Source organism: Plectropomus leopardus, chromosome 3, assembly GCF_026936395.1.
Source record: "Plectropomus leopardus strain MGB_pleo_1.0 chromosome 3, ASM2693639v1, whole genome shotgun sequence".
NCBI classification, from domain to species: Eukaryota; Metazoa; Chordata; class Actinopteri; order Perciformes; family Serranidae; genus Plectropomus; species Plectropomus leopardus.
In genome coordinates, this window is record NC_142178.1 from 23,937,270 (window position 1) to 23,958,777 (window position 21,508).

Below are 21,508 nucleotides of genomic sequence, written 5' to 3' on the forward strand. Positions count from 1 at the left end.
AGGGTCAAGTTAGGTTGGAACTTAAAAATTTGGTAAAGTGGGATTTTAGATTAGTAGAAGCCAACACGCAGACAGCTTGCTTTGTCACCTTTGTGCTGCAGAAATTTTGATCCCCAAAAACATACACACATATTTATAACATCTGCATTCATGTCAACATTTTGGTGACATGGTTACATGTCTCAGGACAATTCTATCTATTTCAGTCCTTTTTTTGAAAAACATTTTTAGAGTGGTCAAAAATAATTTTGGCACTGATTTGAGATCAAAATGAAGAGGAATAATTTGACTGAGATGGATAGCAATTTTTATATTTGGTATCTATCATGTCAGATGTCATATGTAAACATGTTTTGTGACTATGGAGTGTTTTCTTTTTATGCTTTCATGCCATGACCAGAGGCTTTGTGTTTTAAGGGTTGTCTGTCCCATTCTTGTGAACGCAGTATCTCAAGACCACCTTTAGGGACTTTCTTCAAATTTTTCACAAACATCCACTTGGACACCAAAATGAACTGGTTAGATTTTGATGGTGTAAGGTCAAGGTCACTATGACTTCACAGAACACACAGAACATGTTTTTAGCCATAACTCAAGAAATCATGAGCTAATTATGGCATTTCACACAAATGTCTCACAGGGTAAAATGATGAAATAATGACATTTTATTTTTAAGAGGAGAAGGGTCATCTTCTGTGTGAGATCATAATGTCCTGCAAAAACACATCTCTGGCCATTATTCACTGCCATAACTCGGGAACAGAGGAGGAGACATTTGGTTATTTTAACACTGTAGTCTGTAGGTGAGACTAATCTTGGGCATCTATCTTGAAAAGTATGATGATTTTACAGATCTTCTGTGCTTTCTGTTGGAAGATGTGTGTGAAGCATCCACGTTTGAGAATTTGTAGCGTCCTTGCTGCAACATCCATAATTGAAGAATTGTCAACTATCAAGGCTACATATGAGTCTGGACAGACGTGGATGTAAACTGCAACTTGACTGGTTGGCTGAGGCATACAACTGCGAGGTGGTGACTTTATTATTTTGATTTCTTAAGCAGAAGCAGATTATATACAAGTAAAGTAAAATCGTTGTTCAAATGTCTGGCTGAATGGTGTTGGGAAGCCAGTGAGGGTCGTTATCTCTGCAATGACAACTTCTACGGGCAGGATGGGGTGCCTGCACAGACAGGGGTTCACATTAACAACACACACTTATTCTCCAGTTGAAGGTCATTGTTGGCAGATGAAAAGAAAGCATGGTGACATGTTATTTTGAATTATTTATACTGTATACCATCTGTTACAAGACCTCATTGGATTCCTTGTCTGCATGTGGCCCTGCTTTCTGAAAGTTTATTCGGTTGTTGGTACTTGGTCGTGTGCAGTACTACCACAATAGTCATTTTGGGACTTCCCATTATTATTCCATTCGAGTGAGATAATACATTTGGTACATTCACGCAGTGGAATGATTAAGTCTTGTAACAGTGTTTGAGTCAGGTGTCTGTAAAACTGAATTCAACTTGATGATCTGCCCTCTGCTTCCTCTGGGCTAATTAAAAAGGAGCAGTGAAAGCCCGTATGGACGTGGCTTTCATTATTTGGTTTGACAGCTCTGGATTAAAATACAATTCAAAGTTTTGACCCCCTGCCTCTCAACAGGGCCACGGCAATTTACCAGCACACCCGGACCGTTTTATCTCTAATAGTGTTCACAGTACACAGAACTGTCATTGTTCAAAATACTCACTGACTCCATCAGTGTAATTATCTCCACTCAGCACAGACTGACATTCTTTCCTGCATGTTATCAAGTACATTAAAAGAAAAATTATTGGCTGCAACGGAAATGATCAGCTCTGCAGGTGAGCCAGAGAGCGAGAGGATGCTTGCGGTCACAGTTTTCTGCTGCAGTGTGTGTGTGTGTGTGTGTGTGTGTGTGTGTGTGTGTGTGTGTGTGTGTGTGTGTGTGTGTGTGTGTGTGTGTGTGTGTGTGTGTGTGTGTGTGAGAGTGAGAGGGATGTGGTCTGTGTTCTACATTAATGTGATGATTGCAATGATGGTGAAGATGACAGTGACCTAGATAATTCAGCACACACTCACACATGCCCTTTATCTGAGTTTGTTGTTGTTGTGTGTGTGTGTGTGTGTGTGTGTGTGTGTGTGTGTGTGTGTGTGTGTGTGTGTGTGTCCTTTGCTGCCTTGCTGTCTTCCTTCTGCACTAAGCTATGCTGTGTTGAGCTGTATTGTACTGTTGGAGCATCCTGAGTGCTTGTGTCAAGGAGGCTTGCACGCATTGCTTCAATCCTCTGAGCCATGCAAATAATTGTGTTCCTGACTGATGTCCCATGCATTTTTCATACAGGAGCTTGACTGTGTGAGCAATGAGTAAAAAGTTTTCCCCCTCCCACCTACTCACCACCGTACCTCATGTTTCACCTCCCCACACCCTCTACCTTCACCTCATGCTCATCCCTCCAACATTTCCAGCCTCTATCATTGAAATCAATGGAATTGATTCTCCTGGGGTTAATGGATTTTGCTGCCAAGGTGAGGAGGATGCACTTTAATCATGGCAGATCTTAAATATTTTATCAGGGAGAGCCAAAGGTTCAGAGCTGGAGCTGGCAATGTAGAGTAAGGAATGATAGGGAAGAGAGGTTCCCTGTGCATCTCAGCACTGTGGTCTAACAATGGGCCAAATGTTGCTCACTTCAGAAAACAGAAGACAGTGGTACCAGGGAGAGTATGGCAGAGTGTACTTTTGTGTTGGTAGACACACCGGGTAATTCAATTAATTTACTAGGTAAGAAGAAGGTATTAACATCAGTGTACACAGAATTAGTGCACTGAGTTTCTGAGGGAAATAATTCAGAATAATTAATAATTTCAATACAACTATTTTAGGATGGACAAATTAGAACACTTGACCCAAGATTTTGCAGGACAAGAAATACTTCTTTTTTTTTTTACTTTGACCAAATGTTTCTTTGATCTTTGGGGGCAGTGGTGTCAGTATTAATTAAAGTTACGGCAAATTTTGATGGTAGATGCATTACGATGCAGATGTTGAGGATTCAGCATTGATTAACTAATGTCAAAATTGGATTTTCAAAATAATAACATGATGAAGAAGGCAGAACTCAACTGCGAGGACAGTACAGTGCTGGGACAGTCTACAATGCGCACACGCTAGAGTTATCATACAATTCATCTTCACAAAAGGCAGCGGTTGCAAGCTTGTTTTGATTTAATGTCTTAATAGTTACATTTGCAAGAAAAACGTGAAATATATTGCGATTACTCTATGTACTCTATATCACCCACAGTCTAACAAAAATGAAGCAAGCAGCAATCAGCAGTGAAATTAACAAACAAAGACCAGCTAACCAACACACACTGCAACTTAAACCACCTCTGCAGAAGAAAATAACTCTGTGATTGGTCTGTTTCACCTCAGAAACCCTGCACCCAGCCCGTTCAGCGGTTTGGCTTTCTCTTGAGCTAACAGTGCAGCAGAGAGGCTATTGTCCTCTGCCAGAGACGTTAATAGCAACATTGCGTAGCACTGCACCTCCGCCATCATTTTGCTATTCTCGTACATGCAGGAAATGTGAGGTGCTTTCAGATTATTTAATTCATTCATTAATGCAGTTAACTTTTTAAAATACAAAGGCTGTGGACCATTTGTTAACTCCCAGTTATGTTGTAATATTGTGTTTCATTGTAATAAGGAAACCTGTATGTTTTTACTGGAGACTGAAAAGTGTGCCCTTTTTTCTACTCATTTGAATGAGAATCAGTTTTGAATGGAGTTGGATAACAAAGAATCACAATTGTCATTGGATCGTGTTCCCAAAGATTCCTACCCCTATTATTGATGCATCCACTTTTTATCTATTTTAATAATAGTGCGGAGTGTGCAGTTTTCCAGACATTTCAGTGAGGCCAGCAGCAGCATCTTGGGATGATGGGACCTGAAACATTTGCAACATATTTTATTCAAAAACCTTTTGGTTCTATTGTTGTTGTTTTTTAAATTACACAATATCTCAAACTTTTGTTTTGTTCTGCTACTCTTTTGTATTATGTGAAAAGGTTTAATTATTTTATTATAAAGTCACACATATACGGTACGTTTACATGGAGTATTAAAAAAAAATTAAAATGGAGGGCCCTTGTTTTGTATTTTCACATTTTGCCCTGTTTTGAATAGCCAGTTTCTTATTCATTGCAGTAACACATGATGTCACCAGCCCTCATCTTTGCTGTAATTAAATATTGAATCATTCTAGCCTCATTTATCAAATTGAACAGTCGATCACTGCAGCTTTCCAACTTCTGAATAAATTGGTGCACGGTAAAAAAATGGCCTCAATCAAACCAGGATTTGTCTGCAGAGGGCAATAATCCTTTACACATTTCAAGGCAAACTTAGATGAAGTGAAGAAAACAAAAAAAAACCAAAACAAAACAAAGCAAAACAAAGAGACAGTCTTTCCAGACAGATGTCCCATCTTTTCATCTCAGTGAGAATTTATTTTTTTTTATTTATCAATAGATATAGAACACCAGTATCAGAGTATTTTCTGAGTCTGAAAAGCCATCATTATATTGTCAAAAGAAAAAAATGTACGCAAAGTTTATTACCTAGACGACAGGTGCTAAAATAAACCCAACATGCCCTACAAGAACAAAGACAAGACAACTTTTACATTAATACATGCAATCAATTAAGCACTCTAAAATGAATCAGGACAGGACACTAATTTGGACTCACTTGCAGCCCTGGAATTTAACAGTGTGGAGTTATGTAGGCCCACCAATACAGAATAGTGTTAGATTTCCGTTGGTATGACCCCAACGCACGATTTACTTGATTGGGGTGCAACCATCTTTTTCATTTGCTTCCTTCATTATTTTGTCCATTTTAATTTTCTTCCTTCTGGCAACAGCCCAGCACTTATGTATGCAGTACACTGTGCATGCTGCACTTTGCCAAAAGTTCAGATGTGTTGAACTTTGAGCCTGGACTGCGCTGACATTTGCAAGCATTGCCCATGGCTTTATGCTACTGCTTGTACTGCAATTAAAGATGGACAAGGAATTAATAAGATGTGTTTCTGAATTTCCAGAACTATAAAACAATAAACCACCACATGGAGGCCAAACCCAGAACATAACAACTGTCTTCCATGGCCTAGTTTTTCTAAATGTTAGCTTAGTATTGGTTACAACCACAAGTAAACATATTTGTTTTGTAAAATCATTTAAAAAGTAAGATGAATCTCCAAATTGTAAATGAATTCCACAGATGCACTCAGTTGTGTCTACGGTGTGTATGAATTAAGATTGAACCTGTGCATACAATTTTGTACTGAATCAGGCAGAGTATCCTGCTCATCACTGGGTTGTATTGTTTTCCAGCATGAATATAATACACAAAATGATATGAAAAATTGTACAATAAAAAAATGTTGACATATTATTTGCAATTCCACTACATTAGTACAATTCATACACTTTTGCCAAGCATTTAAGAAATTAAACAAGGCATTTTTTCAAAGGACAGATGGATAACTGCATGTTGCTTGTTTGATATTTTCATAATTTCTTGCATAACTTTAGATATCTTTTAGTTGACACAAGTAGGCTTAAATAATTGTCGTGTGATATTTTTGCATGCTTCTTCTGTCAGTTACAGTTAAATATAAATATTGACGTAAACCAACCCTCAGCCAAGTGTTTTTGTAAAAATGCTTTCTTTTTTATCCAATAAAACAAACACATTTAAAAAAGACATAGAAAAGAAAAGAAAAGAAAAGAAGAGACATCACATTTTTTATGTAAGTGCTGAAGACTGTTTATCAGTGCATGATGCCATATTAATGTCTTTAGTAGGATTTATGTGTTTGACTTGTTGAGTCCGTAAGGCACAGACTTTATAAAAAAGACATTTTTTAATGCAATGTTCTTCGTCAGGTAATTGTTTGATGTAGCTCCTCTAAAGGGGAAAGGTCTAGTAGGTTTTGCCATAATAAATGCCTTTGTAGCCTCAATTCTTAATTGCTGTTCCTAGCAGTACATGTAATATAATGCAGACGATTTTAAGAATAGCTGTTATGAGAGTGACTCTAACTGAACCATAGATAGAAATCTAAAATGACTTGAAGAACACATCCACCTATGTCTTCTCAAAATCTGAAGAGCTTGATCCCATCTCATGTGCTCTGCAGCGGCTCTCAGTTTCTGCCTCGGACAAAAGTATTTAATAGATGGATCGTTTTCAAAACACAGCAACAGTTTTTCACATGCTGGCCTTTTTTCATTTTGTTTTTGCAAAATATATTAAGAACAACAAGACCTTTTTGTCCAGCCCTACTTTTAAGACTGCGGGGGATGAGTGCATGATACTGAAAATATTTATTTTGGCTGGAATATCACATATCAGAAATTTTGAAGAGTACACTGAGAAAAGAGGTAGCCTTTCCTAGTTCTGTCCCTGTCTTTTATCAGGATCACAGGAGTCACTGTTTGTCATTCTTTCTGAATGTGACGCATCGTTATGAAAACACTTTTATGCTCTATCTTAATTGACAGTGGTAAAATAGTCTAGTCATAATTACTACGCTCCCTACTCAGCAGAAGATTTAAAGGATGAGACTTCTGCACCCCGAGACAGCACTGCACACAGCAGCATCAGAGACACAAACATTAAATTAGAACTCAGCGTATACGCAGTGGGAATGTCATATCAGGTCATGTTCATAATTTATTTGTTACCGGTTGAAATTATTTGGGGTTTAAAAATAGATTTCTGCTATCAAGATGTAAGATGCAACCAATGTCATATTGAAGGACAGGGTACAAAACAAATAATTCAACTTAATCATGTTGGAAGTGGTCATGTTTGTATACTACAGATGCATTTTAAAAAACATTTTTTCATGAAGAAACGTTAATACAATTTTTTTTTAGCCTACAGAGCATTTATTTACAGTCTCATTGTTCTTAAGCTTTATCGGGTTCATTTTAGTCTCATTTAATGTCACAACAAACAAACAAACTAATTGCCTCATTCCCAGTACCTACGTACATCTTTGTCCACCACCAAAATTTGCCCAAGAACCTCTACTTCAGCAGCATAGATGTTTATGATTTATTACATTTTGTGGTCTAGAGAATTAATGCAGTTTCCTCCCCTGTGTTGGTTCCTGGGTTAAATTCAGGGAAAGGTATGGCACTCCCACTATGGACTTATACCCTGAATGCCTCATTTACGAAGCTTCAGGACCAGAAGCTCTGCTTTGCCCTCAAACTTGATTAAGAGTAATGTGAAGCCACATGGCTGGAGTGAAAAATATGTGAAGATGTATGTTGTGTTGAACATTTTGTCCCATGAGGAGAGAGCTGAGCCAACACAGAGGACACACAACAGTGTAAGTGCGTAATAACCAAGACTAGCACACCTTTGTGCTTTGGTGTTGGGGGTGATATAAAGAGATGGTGATTAACTAATATGTGTCTCTCCCTGTGGTAAATGGCATGAAGGGTTTAATGGCCATTAAAAGCAATTCCTAGTAATATGCAAATCATAGGGAGTCAACCAAACTCATTTTGTGCTCAGCCTTTAGAGTCTTATGTAAAGAAAATTCCCTTTTAGATTTCATCCTCTGCAGACTCATAAAAAGCTGCCTTTGGAGGAGCTTTTTTTCAATTAGAAAGCTGCACCACATGGACGGAAAACTTTACTTTGAATCTGGCTGGCCTTTTAAGTGCCTATGCTAGGCATTGGGACACCTTGGTAAAAAGCAGTCATTTATATGTTCATAAAAAGTTATGAAGTTTCTCTGACACCAAAGTGTGCAGAGTAATGGCTGAGTGTTTGCCTGGATATTTGAGCAACATGCAGGTCTCCTGCAGAGTCACAGCAGCCCAGACCTCTTCTAATCTTCTCATCTCTCCTTCCTGCTGGAAATTATAGAAAGCCATGCATGCTGGGGGTGGGGTCCTATTATTAGGCAGGAGATGACCACTTGTCGTTGGCTAAGACTTGAACAACATGCAGCCATTAGAGGGCTCAACAATGACACATGAGACTGGCACATACAGGTACTCTATAAAATGTCATGGCCACACTCCATTTTGGGCGGGAGTAGAAAGCAGATGATCCTGTTGATGTCAATGCAGTTTAACGTGTGTTCGGATTATGATTTTGGATGTTGAATATTTTCACTCTGCGTGCGTTTATTTCTTCTTAAACTTGTTTCATAGCCATTGTTTTGCGACCTTGCATGGAACTGAGCATTCACCATGCCTTAACAAATTAGGGTTGGTGACTGTCAAAGTGGATGAATGACCCAACACAGGTTTACTGTATGCGTGTACTGTAGGAGCTTCCTACTAAAGCTATCATTAGCTATCCGTCAGTAGTAACCATCACTGTCATTTCGTGATTTGTCTTTTAGAATCATGAAACATGCAGCTCCAGGGAAATATAGTTCCCTCAGCTCCTTTAAAGTTGTGCACTGTAATTTAGTCCTTTTTTTCATCTCCTTACAATTTTGGCTCCTGCTTTTATCCATGTTTCTGGATGGTTCTGGTAAATCCATGGTTTTTGGTTTTTGGAATGATTTAGCTGTGTACACATCTCTACCTCAACAAAACAGCTGCATCGTTGTGCCTCCCACAGCAACAGCAGTGACTTCGCTCTACAGCCACTTCTGCTTATGTTGGTATTTACCACACTGAAAGTTAGTATTCATGTATATAATGTGCCTCAAAACTTTGTATGAAAGCCTTGGTTTACCCCCGACACTACAGGTTTTCAGCATTTTCTTGTTTCTCTCTTTTTGTGATAGTGCGATTCTTTCCCTCCAAAAAGGAACTAAATTGTTGGCAATGACGCGATGTCATTTTGCTCTATAGCTTGGAGCCAAAGCCTAAGCTGCTATCTTCTATCATTTCTACGGCAAGCGATCTGCATTTTTCAATTGATTGTTGATGCATCCTTCTGCACAGCAACTCTTTTCAAGTGGAAATTTGGAGACTTGTTTCAACTTCCTGTGTGTACGCAGTTATCTTATTCACTGGATGCTGTGTTGTTTCCCCCCAACAGGGGGCGTGGTGGCTAGAGCCTGCTCTGGATGATATATTTCTGGTCTATCCTCTGTGCAAGCTAGTATTTTGAATTTGAGACTTACCCTGGCTTTGTTGATGTTTACATGGAATATTTAGTAAACTGCTTCCTCGTTTACGTGATTGTAATTACCCAGCGTACAGCGGATCACTCAGCTGCTCAGCTGTTGAGGATGAACCTTAGTTTTTGACTGCCTGGACACTGCAGCACTCAGCACTTTGCTGGATGTTGCTTCTCCACCTGATTAAAAGTAAGGAAAGAAAAAGGGGGACAATTATATGTATCCTCTGCATTACCAGTATCATATTATCACTTAATTTCAGCATGTAGGTCATCAGTACATCATTTATCTTCATTTTTTGTCCCATTGACTAACTTTTTAGTCACTCTTGATGCACCTACCAGCATGGCAGAAAAGCATAAGCAACCTGGATACGTTTTTATCCCTTAGTATCCTAATTTCTCTCTCAGTAGTGATGTAAACAGTGAGAAATAAAGCTGTCAGAAAGAATTACTAAGCCAGCCATCATACGTACTTATTCAGAAATTTCCCCCAATGATAAAGTGGAACCAGCAAGCACTTTATGAACTGCGCTGACTTTATGAAAAATGACTCACCACTTTACCTTGACATTTTTCATTATTTATATTACTTTATCCATGAATAACCATATAACACACAAAACACGTACCTTTCTAAATTAGTTCAAACAAAAACATTTCATTGCAAATGATGCAATAACTCAGTATGGTAAAACCAAGTTGCATTTTGTCATCAGCTGAATAACTGCTACATTTTCTACATTTTGAATTTTAAAAGAAACTTTTTTAACATATTTTTGTCATTCTTTTTTTTCATTCCTTTATATGTTTAATTACTTACTAAATTAGTTTTTACAAACCATTCTATAAATAATGATTTCAACTTTGTAAGTAATAGACACCCTTAAATGATTTTCTCAATTACAGTTTAATCACAGCCTTACCGTAGCGAATGTTTTGAAATTGTGTTATTTAATTTAATGGGTATATCTGTTTCTGCATAACTGCGCCTAGTTTGATTTCTTTTTCTGATCTTGTTAATTTAAGACAAATCCCACAAGGCTGTCATATAGCCACTGATAGCATAATTAGAAGCTGCAGCCTTGGTAAATCAGATGCTAATTACACGCAGATCAGGAGCGCAAATTGAATGAAAAGCACAGCGCAAGCGCATATCAGGCCAGCCTTAGCAAAGGGCCCTTAAGGTTAATTATGCCATATCACAGTGTATGAATAAATCTTGTTTAGCAAAATTGGCTAGGTGAGTGTACAGAGTAACAAAAAAAACATAGGGACCAAGTGATTGCTTAATAAATATTTTATAGACACACTGATTATGTGAGCAGCATCTTCTTTCCCTAAGCTGTCAGATAAGCTGTCATCCAGAACACACGTACACACACACACACACACACACAAACGCACACATGCCTCTCACCTGGACTACTCCTCTCTGCTCTTGCAGTAACCATTTCGTGACTACCCTGCACTTACCGCGCCATCATCACCTCTCCTATTGATTTAACTGTATGTATATTTACTGCTGAGGTCAAGTTAATCACTATTTATATTACAGATGGTCCTGTGGTATTTATAATTCAGTTGTCCAACGTGCTTACACTTATATTTATATCTGTATTTTCACACTGTATACTTAGCTTTACTCTTTGTTTAAATGCATTATTTATCATGCTCCATATTCCTATATCCAATCAAAGATGATCAGATTAGATGGATTGATGAGAGGAGCAGTTACTGCTTGGGTTTGGGCAAGTAAAAGCAAACTTTTAAACCAAGTGCTATGAAGAGTTAAGCTTTATTTTCACTGTGCCTGGTGTTCTACTGCTCCATCTGTGCCCAGAGTACGCTTTACACTCTGAGAGTGTGGTGCAATACATAACCGAAACAGTATATATGTTCCAACAGCAATCCTAGTAAACGGTCTAGCTCCAAAAAATGGAAAATCAATATGTGGTGGCAGATATTGTTATTGTGGAGGGCCACCACATATAAATGAATGTTTTGGAAACCCTGGCATTAATTATGTTTATTTCTATGTACATTCACAATCACTGCTTATAGTGTTAACTGCCAAAAATACCACATTCAGAGATAATATCACTGTTGTAGTCTGCTCTTTGGTGTGTACTATGCTCTGCTTAGTATTTTTGTTAGCAACATGCGCAGTGGAAACGGCATTTCGTTTCGATATACACTGTATTTGAAAGTGACAGCAAACAAACTTTTAATTTATTTTAACTTTTACGTAAAAGTTAAAATAGTCTTGATCAAAGAGCAGTACTTTTGGGTGTGTTTTCCATGATGTAGGTGCTCTGTTACCAATTTTAAAAAACAACAACAAAAAACATGACAAAAATTCAGCACACTGTAGCTCCCTTATGTGCAATTTATTAACACATCCACAAGTGATGTTTTCTATTTTTTATTTGTCCGACACCTGCCTTAACCTGAATGCTTTTTGTGCTCCTTAACCAATGCCATCCAGAGGATCCACAACATTCCCCAGCATCAGCGGCCAGTCTGCCATCAGTACCATTAGCAGTCACAATATAGTTTATTTGCATAGTGTAAGGGACTGCAGCACAAAGAATTAAGTATCAAACCTGCATGCTGCCAGTCTGTTATCACCTGTCAGTGGCCTAACTAATCTGGATTACATTGTGTAATGCTTCTGCGCGCTAGATGCAGTGAAAGGCATGCCCTACCCTAAGAATTGGCCAGAGAAACAATAGTAGCACATGGGGCTGTGTATGCCTGCTGTCGTTCTCTGACAGCAGGCATACACAGCTGACAGAGTGCAGGATCAGGGGGCTACTCCTCTCAGCTGTCTATGTGCCCTACCCTTAGCACTAGGCTGGCACAAGCTATGGAGCTGGCAGATCTCACGTGAAGTGGTGCCATGCATTTAAACACAAATCCTTTAAAAAACAAAAGTATAAGGGAATGCAGTGAAAATAGACTGCATTGACGTTACTATTTTTTATGTGTATTTTTGTTTGTTTGATGTTTGGAAGAGGTCCTGCTGGCCTGGGATGAGCCTCTCACATTGCAGCATCACCACTGTGCCTCAGATGTAGAATGACAGCCATGAACTGGAATCAACCCATGTTTCTTCCAACAATATTCTCACTTCCCCCCTTATCCTTGCCTGCCTGCCTGTCCTGCAGGTGGCCTGACCTTTCCAAAATAAAACTCATCCCTCTGCTGCTCCCTTCTCACAAAGCTCTTGTGTTTAGCAATGTTGCTTGTTCCTTTGACACTACATGACAAGACTGCAGCTTTTTAAAAAATCTGTTATCTATGTAGGAATTTGTCTGTGTCTGTGAATGTTTTTCTGATGGATTAACCCTCTTAATCTTTTGACTTTTTAGCCCTACATGGCTATTGAGCAATGACAGAAACCTAAGACTGAGTTTTGTGTATTTCAACATACTGTAGCTTCTTCAAACCAGGTGACCCGTGAGCCAGTGGTGTGTGGTATGAGAGGAGGCAGGAGATTTCAGGGAGCAGGCGTGAGATTTATGGCTTGTGGCTGACTTAATATTGTGCACATTACCAGGTGACAGTGTATATGTTGTGTAACATAAGATTTATACTGTGGTTGGTCCAGGGGGAGGTTTGACAACATTTCAATCAGGGGAGACTTCATTTAGAACTATAATTTATTACACAGTGCACAATAAACTTGAAATGTGAAAAGTTCTTTGTCAGTAAGACCCCACTGTGACATGTATACTTTAGATGCCATGTAGAGATACTATGTTTAGTTTAGGAATATTCCATAGAGTCTTGACACTGGTGGTGAGAAATGTGCAAAAGTTCACAGTGTACTTTTGTGTGCATGTAGCCAGATAGTTAAGTTGTGTGTTAATGTAAGGCATAGCATCTCAGGGCTGAAAATTATTTTTCTGTGCACATGCACTCTTGCATGCAACTTTTGAAATTGCACACACTATTTGTTTTTACTGCACTAATGGTGTATTTGTCCTTCTTTCTCTGCACCTCCACCATGGCCGCAGCCAGATTGCCAACTTCTCAGTTCAGTTTGGAATGAGATTGTAAAATTACTTCATTTTTGACATAGTCACAGTCAGGGTTTTTCTGAAGAGGACTTCATTGAAAATGTTAGAAAAACTATCAAGGATTTTTCGCGACACTTCAGATGTGAGGAAATTGTGAATGTTGTAATGTAAATTTGCCTAAACTGACTTCATATTTTTTTTAAAAATTGTGCAGTAAAATAACTTAAATGTCATCAAACCTCTGAAAGAAAATATTCATTTAATTCATCAGAGTTTAAAGATGAGGACATTTTTATTGTGAAAAAAAATGTAATTTTAGCTGATTTCCCTTTACAGTACTGTGCAGTGAAACTATTTACAGTCATAGTCAGGGGGGTTGAGAGCAGAAATCCAATGCAGCCAGCTTTTTTTTTTTTTTAACAAATTAGGACTTCCTTGCTGCCTGGTTTAATTTGGTGTACAAAATGGGAGAAATGATTCATTCCAGGTGCCGGGTGGAGGTGCAACAACACTAATATCAAAATCCAAAAAGCAGCTGCCATGACCTCAGTATTTAGCGGTGCTGCTGTTTTGCTGTCCTGCTTTCTGTTGTCTGTCCATATGCTGCAGTGTCCTCTCTTTTCTGCAGTGGTGTTATGGGTAGTAAATTATTTTTGTAATTCCATGAGAAACTGGGCATGTGTTGTGAAAGCATGTGAAAAGTATCAGTTGCGTGAGTTTCACAGTCGTTACCTGAGAGTTTTCAGCTCTGAATTGTTCAGCTGTGCATTTAGAGCTGAGAATTACATGCACAGCTCAATTTTATGTGCACTTCTGTACATTTTCATGTGATATTTTGAGCCTTGTGCCTTTATCAGGATAGGATTTAGTGGAGAGGATTGCTGCCTCAGGGGACATAGCAAGGCTGAAGACTTGTTTTCTGATTAAAAGCTTTGTTATAGTTATAGCAAGTACAGTACAGTTGGTACTTAAATTTACAGTGTAGGTTCCATTAAAAAAATCTCATAAAATATTGGATCCTACTCAGTCTCGGTTTAAGTACTCTGGAATTTACATTCTTAGGACTGTATGTTGTTAAATTATATGCTTACTGAAGATGTCCAGATGACACTTGAAGCTGAAAAACGTAACTAAGTGTGAATGTGTAAAGCCGTGCTGATGTTTCTCAACCTTCCAAGTGATTGGCTCAGCTGCATCAACAATAAGTAAATCATTTAACTTAATTACTGACAAAGCTAAACGCTTTCATTCATTCTAATTTCTGTGTCTGAAGCTGGCAGAATAAACGGCAATGCTGTCAACGTTAACGCCAACAGCTTGCCAACTGTCCTCGGTGATATCATCCTCTTAGACAGACCTGTAAAGGAGAAAAAAAAAGTTATGAAAAAAGCAATATTGTGCATTTCACATGTGGTTTGTGATTAATTTAGGTCTGGCTTGGCCTGTAAGCGTTTTGGCTCTAAAGCCATTATATTCAGAGTTAATATTGAATATACGCAGGACTGTACCAAACTCAAAATTCAGTCAGTTGAATCAGATTCGGCGGTTCTATATGAATGCTGCAACATTTGTTCCTTTTTTTCTATATCAAGTTTGAAGGTTTGAACATGGTTCAGCAGGTTAGTGTGACAGTAACATTCACGTAATATAGTAAACAAGTTAACTACGCTCATGATTGACTGAAAATGTGCTGCATTTTTTGCCATCAGATATCAAAGAAAATCCAGAGCCTATATCATATTAAGTTGCTGTAAGCTGTAAATTAACTACTTCTAAGCAGAAGACAGAACAAACCTTACCTCGGAGGTTGAATGGGCAAAGCCTGTCTTTCACCAGGCCGCAGCCTCCATCAGTTTAGGGGTGATGATTCAACTTTCCAACTTCTAGGGGGAAGCCCTCAATATACTGTAAGTTGATATCTTAGCTCGTAACTTATAGTATTGTCTTAAAGAGGGTGTGCCCACATTTAGAGCTTTATTGAACTACATGCTTTATTACAGAATAATGAAACACATCACATTGTTTGTTGGCTTCTTGTGTTCTGGGATTTCTATTTTTTTATGTCTCCCCATGGTGACAGCATTGGCTGAAGGCATTATGTTTACTGTTTTGAACATGATATCTCTTGCATGGATGTTAAGTGTAAGTGCAATTTGACTGGTGCACAGAAGCATACAGATGTGCTGTGGTAATTCTAGTTTGTCTCATAAGGCTAAAAGAGGATGGATTAAAGGCAATCCAAGCAGACAGAACACATGGCTATACAGAGAGTTATGTAACAGTGGGGGGTTAAATTAGTATTGACCTTGCCTGATGGACATAATGTTACTTATAGAGGAACAATCCTGATGATAAAGAAATATCCAGAGAATCAGTCTTGGGTAATGAAAATACTTCTGCAGCTTCAGTAAGACTGATACATGGATGTTGGCACAGCGGTGTGTGTGTGTCTCTGGCAGCCAAGTAATTCAGAAACATAGTAGAAACGGCTAATCCATATCTATCCTGTACTTTTAACATTGCTGGTCCTCCCGGGGAGATTGAGTGCCCAAAGCCATTTCGTTTCCACTATGTCAGAGCCACTGCTAGCATAGCTGGAGTCCTTCTCTTTCTTCTTTGTCAGAGAGACAATTGTAAGTAAAGAAAAAGTACCAGCACACAGCCTTCCTACAGCACTGCTCCAGAGGCTCATTTAGGGCAGCATATTTGTAGTCAAACCACAACTGGCAATTAGCAATTAGCCCAGCCCGGGTTAAGTGAGTGAACAAGTTTTACAGTGATAGCACAGAGTCCAAACACAGACCACAAAAGTAATTATTAAATAATGTTTGTAAGGCTATTTAATAAATCCTCCCACTTTATTGTTACCTAAATTAAACGTCTACAATTGGCATATATGCAGTACCAGTAAAAAGGGCAAAAAAGAGCAAAAAATGCATTTCCATGAACCCCTTTATGTGCTTATAAAAACCTTGGTAGCAAACACACTGACGCACACACACACACACACACACACACACACACACACACACACACACACACCTTAATATTGCAACTGAGTTTTTATGTCTGGCTAAGGTGGAAAAGGTTGGAATAGGCTTAGCAAATAAATCTGTACGTATATAAAGCATATGAGTTACGCACACTGAAGCTTATGCTCTACTGGAGAGAAGAAAAATAGATGCATACAAAAAACATATATATATAAACAATATTCAAATATCTGCATGTACAATACAGTGAAAAAGCTACTCGTTAATATATGCATTCCCGTTTTTGATATTGGTCAAGAAACTATGCATCTTCTCATAATGTAATCACAATATAAAAGTTGGGCAACAAGATCCACTTTTAGGATTTGCTGAAGATAATCATCAGCTAGGAGCAGTGTGTGTTAGTCAAATCAAATGGGTATCTTCCAAAGTTTAAGTTATTTCAGTACAAAAGCCTCTCTTTGTGCTCTTTCCGCTGCAGCTCAGCAAGGAAACACTGTCTGAGGAAACACAAAGAGGGAATTTTGTACTCAAAAGACTAACTCTGGCTGATGCTCACTTCATTTGGCTAATACAGACTGCTAAAAGCTAGTTTCAGCGCTGGGCATTTTTGTGCAGAACAAGGACTGGTAGATTGTCTCCCTTTATTTATTCTGAAGTTAACGGTCAGTATGGACAGAAGAAATGATACCAGCTCATTAAATGTACTGTACATATTGGTCTTTGAGTACTGCTAAAAGACAAACATGAAAAAAAAAACATAACTAACCTTATTTCATGCCCATGTGATAATGCATACTTTGCCTAAAAGTGTGATTGATTGAGTTTTTTTGCATAGTCAAATAGTAGTTTTCTGTTTGGTCAGAGGGTTGGTGTGAAGGATGCTGGATTTCTGGATGTCAAAACCTGTGTATTTTGCTTCCTTCAAATAATAATAATTAAAAAAAAAGTTCTTTTCCCAAGTAAGGTCGTGAATCTCTTATACAAAACACTGGGAGTGCAGTAAAAGGGTATGTTGTAACCTGACATGACAACACATGATGAGAAATCAATAACCTCATCTCTCCACATTCTCTGAAAGGAGAAGGAGTGAAAAGGAACTGGTGACGGTGGGGGAGTGGGTGGGTGTCAGTTCATTTTTAATGTGAAGAGGATTCATGTGGATCCTGACAGGCATTGATTGTTGGTTCGACAGAACTACAGATAATGTATGGACAGAAACACAGGATTACACGCACGCACACACACACACACACACACACACACACACACACACACACACACACACACAAATATCACAATGAACGTGTGTTTCCTAAATAGTACACACATAGGAAGACAGCAAGTCATCAGCATCTTTAGTATGATCTTTTGTGCACAGCTGATATCCTACAGAGGTTTGTTTACATGATGATAGTGTATATTTAATATAACCTATTCAGTGTGGACAGAGAGACGCTTCCTTGCTATTGAAACATGCTGTAATACCTTCATATTTGCAGAGAGAAATATTTTTACTTGACATTATGACTGGAGAAATTGATCCCAAAATGCCGGACTTCAACAGATTCTTGCTCGGATGCAGAATAACAGAGCGCAGCAGCTGATGATGAAGCTGTGGGCTGTGTGACAGAGATGGAGAAGAGAGGAGAGAATGTGGTGACACATTTTTTTTTTTTTAAATTATTAGTAAATTACTCAGAATACTGCTTTATCACTCTATGACCCGCCTGCCCAAAACCTGCGATATTTTCTAACAAGCTCACCCGAACCGGCCAACCCATGGTCCTCCTGGGGGGAGACCTGCAGGTCGACCTTAGCATCACTAACACCCATGCTTACTCGGAGAGGCTATGTGGTGTATTACTGTGCAGATAATAATACAAGTAAATAAATAGCCTAAATAATTATAACACTAGGCCTAGGCCGCGTGGGCCTATTTGGCGTATTCGTGCAAGTTGAAATTTTCCAATTTGAGCTAGAATTTTGGGTGAGGTTGTGTTGCAACAGTCTGACCGAGACACGGAGCTTCACTCAGCGTCAGGACTGTATAGAGACAGAGCAAATAAGGACCTGAAGGGCTTGGAGATCAGTGAGCAAAGCTATAAAGTTACAATGTAAAGCTCCAAAAATATTGTGTAAGCAAGTCTTGTGGAGTTGCTTCTTACCATAAGTCTATGAGTAATATAAGTTGGTCTTTTATTGTGGAAGGTAATCAACAGAGGGTGTGTAATGTACTGTGACAGTCTGATAAATAATGAAGAGTGTCCTTGTTGATTCACTCTGCTTCAGAGTATGGAGTCTGCATGTTTACACCCGGCTTTCTGTTGTATTTCACTGCAAACCACGTTAGCTGTTAGCTGCCTCTTCTAGCTAATTTAAGCACAACCACAGCTGCTGAGGCCGAAGTTCCGCCAGTTCAAAAATACGCCAAAAATAAACAAGCGACCAAATATAAGCAAGTGAGACAATATGCAATTTGTTTTTTCGCATTTGGTGTGAAGGCACAATAAGATTTGTGCACAGTACTGTAGAATCAAAACAAGAAAATATATACAAATTCAAATAATATCTGTGAAAACAGATTCTTTCCTGTGAACTACAGATTTCCAATAAAAGCATTATGGCCATCAAAACTAACAGTCAGCATAAAAGGCCTGTTTCTCAAACGCACCAGCAGAAAATGATTGCAGATTCCATTCTTTATCAGTGAAGTGGGCTTTGACGTCCACATAGTTGCCATTACTCACAGAAGTCCAAAGGTCCCTTGTGTGAGCAGCGTCCTTGCTTGCTCAAGCATATTCATCCTCTGTGATCTCTTGCCTTCATATGTAGTGTGTATTTTTGACAGTGTTTTCTTCAGGGTACATTATAAGAGGTGTCATCTGATGCAGTTCGAATCATTTCTCTCAGTCGATTGTTTTCTACTGTTTTATTTGGGTGACAGTATTTAGCTGTTAATTTCGCCAAATAATTGGTGACCTTCTCACTAACATGTTGTTACTTGCCCATGGATACCTAACTGCTGCATTGAAGATTGCAAAAGACCTGTAGTTTGGGTGTTTTGCTTTGAGGGGGTATGTCTTTTTCCAGAGACATGTCAAGTGAAAGTATAAAAAATAAATGAATAAATAAATACAGTGAACCAAACTCAAGTCCATCCCCACATATAAATCAATATGTATAACTTCATGTGAAGGGCTTTTAGACATTGGTCTAAGTGAGGCCTCAGAGTGCCCAGACCAAATTTTCTCCTCTTAATGTTTGGCCACAGTTTGTATTTACACCATGGGATGCCTTTCAGTGCGGCTTTTACAGCACTTTAGTTGTATAACCTTGGCGGAGGCAACATGCACTCCAGACTCTACCGTGAATCAAGCTATTGGCTCTCTATAGTTAATACTGTGAAGGAGTGTATCACAAATTCTAATGGGCCTCAAGTGCTATTGAAATGGGTAAATGTGAGGATCTATTCTGCAAGCTTTGGGGCCGAATAGCTAAAAAGGGCATGTTTTTTTCTTCTCAGTGTAGTTGTACTATTCTCCATCTATAGTGCGTTGTCTATTGATTTTCTTCAGCCCCCTCTATCAGTCAGGCTTTAATAAGACAACACATGTCGCCTTTAAAAGAAACGTATTAGAATGTTAATGGATCACTCCACAGACCTGTTTGCCTCTCAGCTGTGGTTGTGTGCACGAACACGCGTACGTGATTGCATTTTTGTGTACGTGTGTGCCACCACATTTTCATTAACACAGAAGGAGACAACATTCATCTTGATGGTTTTAAGGAGTAGAGGGGGAGGAAAACAAGGAGAATGTAGCACTAGAGGGATGAAGGGATAAGGATGGAGAGAGTAGTGGAAAGTGAAGAAGAAACCTCCTCGTGCAAAGTGGATTCATCTTCTGTCTTATTGCTCCTGCAGGGACCAATTTATCTTCATTTAGGTTTTTGGCACCAACCCCAATCCAGACCAGCCACCTCAAGAAAGCACATCAGCTCAGCGCGACTCTTTTGCCCATGTGACTTGCATCTAGGACTTGACCAGTACTATTTTTTTATTTTAAAGGCTGATTATATTGTTTGAAGCTTCTGTCAGTCTATAAAATAATATATTTATGTTCCACCACTTGTATTACAAACAAAGAGATACTTTGGCCTTGTCAGACTGCAAGCCAAAGTTCGCTTTTTGGCATATGCAAATTATTTCCAGATTTTCACTGAGCCCCTTAGGTCCCAAAAGGTACAATTTTCTTGTGTGTACAATATAATAAGATAATACCTAATAAAAGATAATAAAATAAAAAGTATAACAGGTAATAACTTGTGTGCATAAGGTAATTATCTTGTACAAACCATAGACTATATGAATAACTGACGTAACTACTGTGACGTCACACATTGGTTTTTGGACCTTTGATTCACTTTACATCACGTTGTTAATTCTTTTTTACTTAATAGTTGCCTATCTCATGCTGGTTTCAGGTCTGTGTCAATTTTTATGCTTACCTAGAGACCAGAGGGGGCTTGAAAGGTATCATCAAACTAAAATACATGAGGTGGTACAAACATTTAATGATTTTTTTTACAATGCAGAAAATACTCTGTATTTTCAGAAATAAAAATTGTATTTTTTGTTCTCTCACATGACTCATGTTCGTTGGTAGATTCAACATTTGTGCAGGGGTTTTGTTGTTTTTTTTGTAGCTCACATTCACAGAAAACTCATGGAAAGATAGACATATGCAAGAAGTATACAAATAGTACTTGCTTTTAAACCCTACTTTACATATTAAAAGCCACAATATGAATCACCTTTTTGTTTCTATGTTCACTGTCTGATATTTTGGTGTTTCAAGTTCAGGGTGATGCTGCATGTTCCATAATGCATTTTGTAGGTGTTTACCTCCTTTAGGACTTTGAGGCTGCTGCCCTCTCTGTGTCTTTATTGAGCTTTAGCTCAGACCACAACACCCTCTCCATTCAGCAGGGTATAAATTAACATTGATTTTAGATACGGTCTTACTGTAGCATCATGGCCTTGGTGGCCAAATAACTAACAATAACCTTCACAGTATGAGTGGGTGGAGAGGCGGCGAAGGCAACAGATAAAGACAGAGAGAGAGAGAGAGGAGGAGAGTTGCATTATTCTGCTCTTCATTACTAATAATTGCTGATTAATGCAAAATCTTTTGTCGCCTCATTTTCTATTTGTGGACATCCCAGATGTTTTGTCCAAATAGCACCATAAACATTTATTATCTCCAGCTCTTTCTCTGTTTAACC

The 21,508-nt window shown here is 38.5% G+C and overlaps 1 long non-coding RNA gene across 1 annotated transcript in view; it reads left to right on the plus strand.

Moving 5' to 3' along the window:
- The window catches only part of LOC148189994 (uncharacterized), a 106,600-nt gene extending 86,150 nt beyond the window's left edge, over positions 1–20,450 (plus strand). Inside the window, exon 5 of the long non-coding RNA XR_015776270.1 lies at positions 20,148–20,450. This is a non-coding gene — a long non-coding RNA (uncharacterized LOC148189994). The remainder of the gene's footprint in view (positions 1–20,147) is intronic.
- The last annotated feature ends 1,058 nt before the right edge of the window (positions 20,451–21,508 follow it).